Genomic DNA, 5,838 nt, shown 5'->3' on the forward strand with positions numbered 1-5,838 from the left:
TATATATATATATATATATATATATATATATATATATCATCATCATCATCATCGTTTAACATATATATATATATGTACACACACATGTTTGCAAATGTTCCAGTGTGTCTCTGTGTGTGAGGGAGAGAGAGAGGAAGGGAGGAGGGAAAACACTGAAGCTGGCATCAAAACAACTCCCAACATTTACCTGCTTATTATCAACCCCTTCTTCTTCTCTTCCTCCCACTCCTCCTCCGCACTCCCCTTCCACTGCGCCATACACTCCCCCCCTCATACATTTTTATCAGTTAAGGTAAACTTGCCTTACTTACACCTGCTCCACCTGAACCCACTTAGTCTCCCCCCCTCCCTCCTCACACCCAGCCATACCCAGATATATCTTCATCACCATCTTCATTCAGAAGATAAAAGGGGCCTCGCCCTTGATATTATCAAGATTATTTTTCCAAGACAAAATTTCTGTTATTATCAGGATCAAGATGAGTATAATATCAATACACACACACACACATACATATACACACCCAGACACATATGTATCTATATTTATACCTATTTCAAGGCACATAGCCAAAGTGGTTAGGGTGCAAGGTTTGCCAGTTGTTAGGTGGTAGGTTCAGTTCTTGGACTGGCCCAGTGTGTTGTATTCTTGAGTTAAGTATTTCGTTTCACTTTTAATGATAATCGTTTATTCGTTTACTTGTTTTAGTCATTAGACTATAGCCTCGCTGGGGCACCACCTTCAAGAATTTTTATTCAAATGGACCTCAGAATTTGTTAGACATTACTTAGTTATTTCTCTGTGTGTGCCATGAGGCACTTAAGGCCCCGACATGGTGTCTCCAGCCAGGTCTAGTTTCTATCACTATTCCGGCCTCATTCCAGTTTCTTCACCCTCCTTGTCTCCTTTCCTCGTCAATGGTCCTTCACCATATGGCTTTAGGGTGCCATGCTACTTTTTTTCCTCTCAGGCTGCCACTTAAGTGTCACCATACAATTGCTTGCTTGATCTTGTCGGAGGGCATGTCCAATTCAGACACAGTGTCTGTGTCTTATTTTGTCACAGATCCTGTTGATGTCCGTCGTTGTCTCAATTGTGTCATTTCAGACTCTTTGCAGCCACTTGATGTCAAGTATTGTTTTCAAACATGTGAGTTGGATGTTGTGTATTATATGAGGGAGTGCTGAAAAAGTTCCTGGATTTGGGTAAAAGAAAACACAGGAGGATCAGTTAATTATGATTTTATTCAACATATTCCCATCCCAGATTCACACACTTATTGCAGAGGTCCTTCAGTTTTTCTAAGCCCTGTTAAAGAACTCGGAAGTTTAAGCCTCTAAAACTAGGCCTTTCACAATACCCTTAAAACCAGGAACTTTACAGCCCCGCCCTCATATATATACATATATTGTGGAAAAATTGCTTTGCATGAAACCAGTCTGTGATGCAAAAAAAAAAAAAAAAAAAAAAAAAAGGTTGGGCAACCGCTGGTGTAAATGGTACTTGCTCCCAAATACTATGTAGTGGAATTGAACCAGAGTCTTTTGTGACTGTAAAGGAAGCTTCTTAACCATTCAGCCATGCTGCTGGTAGCCCTGGACTTACTAAGGGACACATTGACAGACACACTAATGGATACAATGACAGATACATGAACACATGCACGCACACACACACACACACACACACACACACACACACACAGCTGACAGCAGCAGCACCAGCAATACTAATACAGTACAGAATTACCATTTTGTACATGGCTAGGTTGTTAATTGAAATCTGTACCCTAGTTATCCTCCTCAAGCCAGATATTTCTTCAACCTTATCAGAGAGACACTACCACCGCCACCCACTACCAAGCTACCCTTTAGACTCCTACCGCCCCTCACCTAAACCTCTATCATCATCATCATCACCACCACCATCATCATCACTCATATACATGTGCCTTTGTCACCAACATATGTAAACCACCCCAGCTGCTAAGGTAAGTTCAGTCAGAGACCAGCTTATAGGATAATGTATAAAATACTTAATTTATTTGTTTATCATTGCCCACCTACCCTGCCCCTTCCACCACACAGGATGATGAGGGCTGAGGGGGAACACAGGAGGCGCATAGTCACATACATAGGAAGACATGCTGAGAAACACACACACATATATACACACAGCTTCAGTTTGTAAGATACACAAACACACACATACGCACACACAAAAGTACTTTTGCCAGACTTGGCAAATTTTCAACCAGTTTGTATTTTCCCCTTTATTAAATAAACTAAACAGATATAGATTCATTGAACTGGCTGGCTGTTTTGTGTGTGCGACAGAAGTAGCAGGAGAGCTGTGTGTGTGTGTGTGTGTGTGTGTGTGTGTGAAAGAAAGAGAGAAAACTAGGGAGACAGGAAGAAGAGGGAGGATGGAGAGAGAGAGAGGAACTGGGAAAGACAGTGTGATGTGTACACACATCATACACACACATGCATGTATACAAATATATATATATGCATATGCATACACATATACAGACATACAAATATATGTGAAGATCTAAATATATATATATACACACACACACACACACACACAACATATCACATACACACGCATATACACATGGAGGTGGAGGTGGTAGTGTCTCTCTGATAAGGTTGAAGAAATATCTGGCTTGAGGAGGGGATAACTAGATGGAAACTGAAAGAAGCCCATTGTATGTATGTATTTATATGTGTGTGTGTCTTTGTCCCCCACTATTGCTTGATAACTGGTGTTGGTGTGTTCACATCCCTATAACTTAGTGGTTTGGCAAAAGAAACCAACAGAATAAGATGACAAGCTTAAAAGAAAAAAAAAAGTACTAGGATTGGTTCATTTGGCTAAAGATCCTTCAAGGCAGTGCCCCAGCGTGGCCGTAGTCTAATGACTGAAACAAGTAAAAGATAAAAGATAAATGTGTGTGTGGGGGGTTTGTATGTAGAACTGGAAGTTGATTCTAGAGTGAGGTAGGTTACACTATATACCAAGTCAACTGAAACAATAATATTAACAAACACCCCCTGCCCTCCCCCTGGGTCGCACAACTGTTTATCTAACCCCCACTATTTCGAGATAACACTCCCCCCCTCCGCCATCCCACCTCATCCAAACTCCCTTTAGAAAGGGAAGGGTCTGTACAGGTGTAGGAGAGGGTTAAGTAAACCAGTGCAATGTGCTTAATAGATTAAGTTACACTGCTTTCTTTCTGTCTGTCTCTGTTTTTCAATTCTCACTTGCAATCAATGAAGAAGCCTCTATGTGGTCACTTGAGCAGCTAGAAGTAGCAGCCAAATCTTCCTCAAATCACAACTTGCTGTTTTAAAGAAGGCAGGACATGCTGAATAATGTAATACATAGCTGCAGGCGTCACTACATGGTTGTGAAAATTGCTTCCGATTCGTGTGGTCTAGGGTTTAGTCTCAATGCACAGCACTCCGGGCAAGAGTCTTCTACTATAGCCCTGGGCTGACCAAAGCCTTGTGAGTGAATTTGGTTTATGGAAACTGAAAGAAGCCTGTCGTAGGGCCAATCTGAAGACACTGAGCCTTAAGAAGGAGATGACTAAGGCACATTTTTGTGCTCAAGAAAACCCGTCCACCACAGCAGAATTGATACTGGTGCTGGTGCCACATAAAAAGCACTCAGTAGACTCTGTGGAGTGGTTGGCATTAGGAAAGGCATCCAACTGTAGAAACCATGCCCCCCCCCCGGCCTTACCAGCTCTGGTCAAACTGTGTAACCCATGCCAGCATGGTGATGATGATGATGATGTTTGTATGTACTCTTATCTTGACATGATGTGAGGATTAGTGATAGGAAGGAGACAGGAAGGACTTCTGACCATAGGAGGTAAGGTTTTGCATGGCTGGCTGGCTGGCTGGGCTGGTTGTCAGATTCCTTTATATATTTCTGTCCACAGGGATTTCTTAAGATGTAATATTTTAAAATAAATTGTCTTGGAGAAAAAGAAAATAGAGAGGTAGAGGAGGAGGAGGAAGAGGTGGAGGGATGAGAGAGTGAGAGAAGAAGGGAAAGAGTAAGAGAGAGAGAGAGAGAGTAAATGATTGAATGAATAAGAGTATGAGTAGGAGAGGGTAGGTACTTGAAGGTATGAGTTTGAGAGAGAGGGAGAAAGAGAGGAAGAGAAAGAGAGAGACAGAAAGAGAAATAGAGACAGTGAGAGAGGGAGAGAGAATAAGAGTGTCTAAGAGTATGAGAGAGAGAGAGAGGGAGAGAGAGAGGAGGAAGAAAGGAAGAGAGAGGGGAAGCGAGAGATAGTAAAAGAGATGCCAGAAGAAGCATTTGTAAGACAGTAAGAGAAAGACAGAGAGAGAGAGAGAGAGGGAGGGAGAGAGGATATTCAAGAAAGTGAGAATGAGAAAGTATTTATAGGCAACTCAACAACAGGTGGTGTTGCTGGTGGTGGTAGTAGTGGTGGTGGTAGGGTTGATCATGCTTGTGTTGTTGTTGTTATGGTGGTAGTAATTTTATGGCACTGATATTAATGTAGTAGTAGTAGTAATAGTGGTGAAAATAATAGATGTAGTGGCTGTGGCTGCAGTAGTAGTAGTTGCAGTAGTGGTGATAGTGGTAGTGGATGTGGTTGTAGTGGTGGTGGTAGTCGTGATAGTGACGGTAGTAGCAGTGGTGGTGATGGTAGTAGTGGTGATGGCAGTAGTAGTAGTGGTGGTGGTGGTGGTGTTTGTTGTAGAAGTAGTGGTGGTGATGATGGTGGTGGTAGTAGCGATGGTAAAGGCAGGGATGGTTGTGTTGTAGTATCATTGCTGATGGTGACAGTTGATTGGTTGTTATCCTTGAACCCCAGGCCAGCATTGGTCAATCAGGTCAACCAAAAAGACATCCCAATAGTGACCATCCTGTCTCCCTATTACGTGCTACAACCTCCTTCCTATTATGTGAAAACAACCCCCCCCCCACCAACTCCACCCCACTCCAGACTGCATCATTCAACATGTAATTTATCAAAATTCAGTAGGGGCATGGCAGAATTAGAAGGGGATGGGGAGAGATTTGACTGTTATTTCTAGAAGGTCAAGCTACCACATAGAGGCTGCTTCATTGGTTCAAGGGTGACAATTGCATTGTACTTGAGGTGGGCGTTAATGGTTGTGCTTAATGGTGAGCATTCCTCCAGTAGTAGTAGTAGTAGTAGTAGTAGCAGCAGCTGTAGTAGTAATGTTGTGAAGGAATGGTGGTAGTAGTAGTAGTAGTAGTAGTAGCAGCAGTAATGACAGACAAATTATAGTTATATTGTATTAGCTGTACATAGCCGAAGAAAGAAAATCCTTTCACACAGATGCAGGCGTGGCTGTGTGGATAAGAAGTTAGCTTCCCAACCACATGGGTTTCTGGTTCAGTCCCACTGTGCAGCACCTTGGGCAAGTGTTTTCTACTACAGCCCCCAAACTGACCAAAACCTTGTGAGTGGATTTGGTGGATTTGAAACCGTTATTATTATTATTATTTGGCTTCGCTGACTTGTTAGGAAAAATGCTTTGCAGGATTTTGTCCCAGCTTTTTACATCCCAAGTTCAAATCCCATGAAGGTCAACTTTGCCTTTTGACCTTTCAGGGTTGATGAAATCAAGTACCAGTCGATGTACTGGGGTTGATAGTATCAATTAATCTCCTCTCTAAATTACTGGCCCCATGAAGGTGGTAAGCTGGCAGAGTCATTAGCATATATCAGACCAAACGCTTAGTAGTATTTCAACCAGCCCTTTACACTTTGAGTTCAGATCTGCCAAGATCAACTTTACCTTCGATCCTGGGGG

At 42.3% G+C, this 5,838-nt stretch overlaps 2 protein-coding genes across 2 annotated transcripts in view; one reads left to right on the top strand and one right to left on the bottom strand.

Moving 5' to 3' along the window:
• Positions 1 to 5,838, top strand: part of LOC106880674 (DNA repair protein RAD51 homolog 3) — a 107,263-nt gene that overhangs the window by 50,586 nt on the left and 50,839 nt on the right. The gene's annotated exons all lie outside the window — the stretch shown is intronic.
• The window catches only part of LOC106880672 (protein phosphatase 1E), a 77,865-nt gene that overhangs the window by 45,134 nt on the left and 26,893 nt on the right, over positions 1 to 5,838 (bottom strand). The window lies entirely within an intron of this gene.

This window comes from Octopus bimaculoides, chromosome 26 (genome assembly GCF_001194135.2).
Source record: "Octopus bimaculoides isolate UCB-OBI-ISO-001 chromosome 26, ASM119413v2, whole genome shotgun sequence".
NCBI classification, from domain to species: Eukaryota; Metazoa; Mollusca; class Cephalopoda; order Octopoda; family Octopodidae; genus Octopus; species Octopus bimaculoides.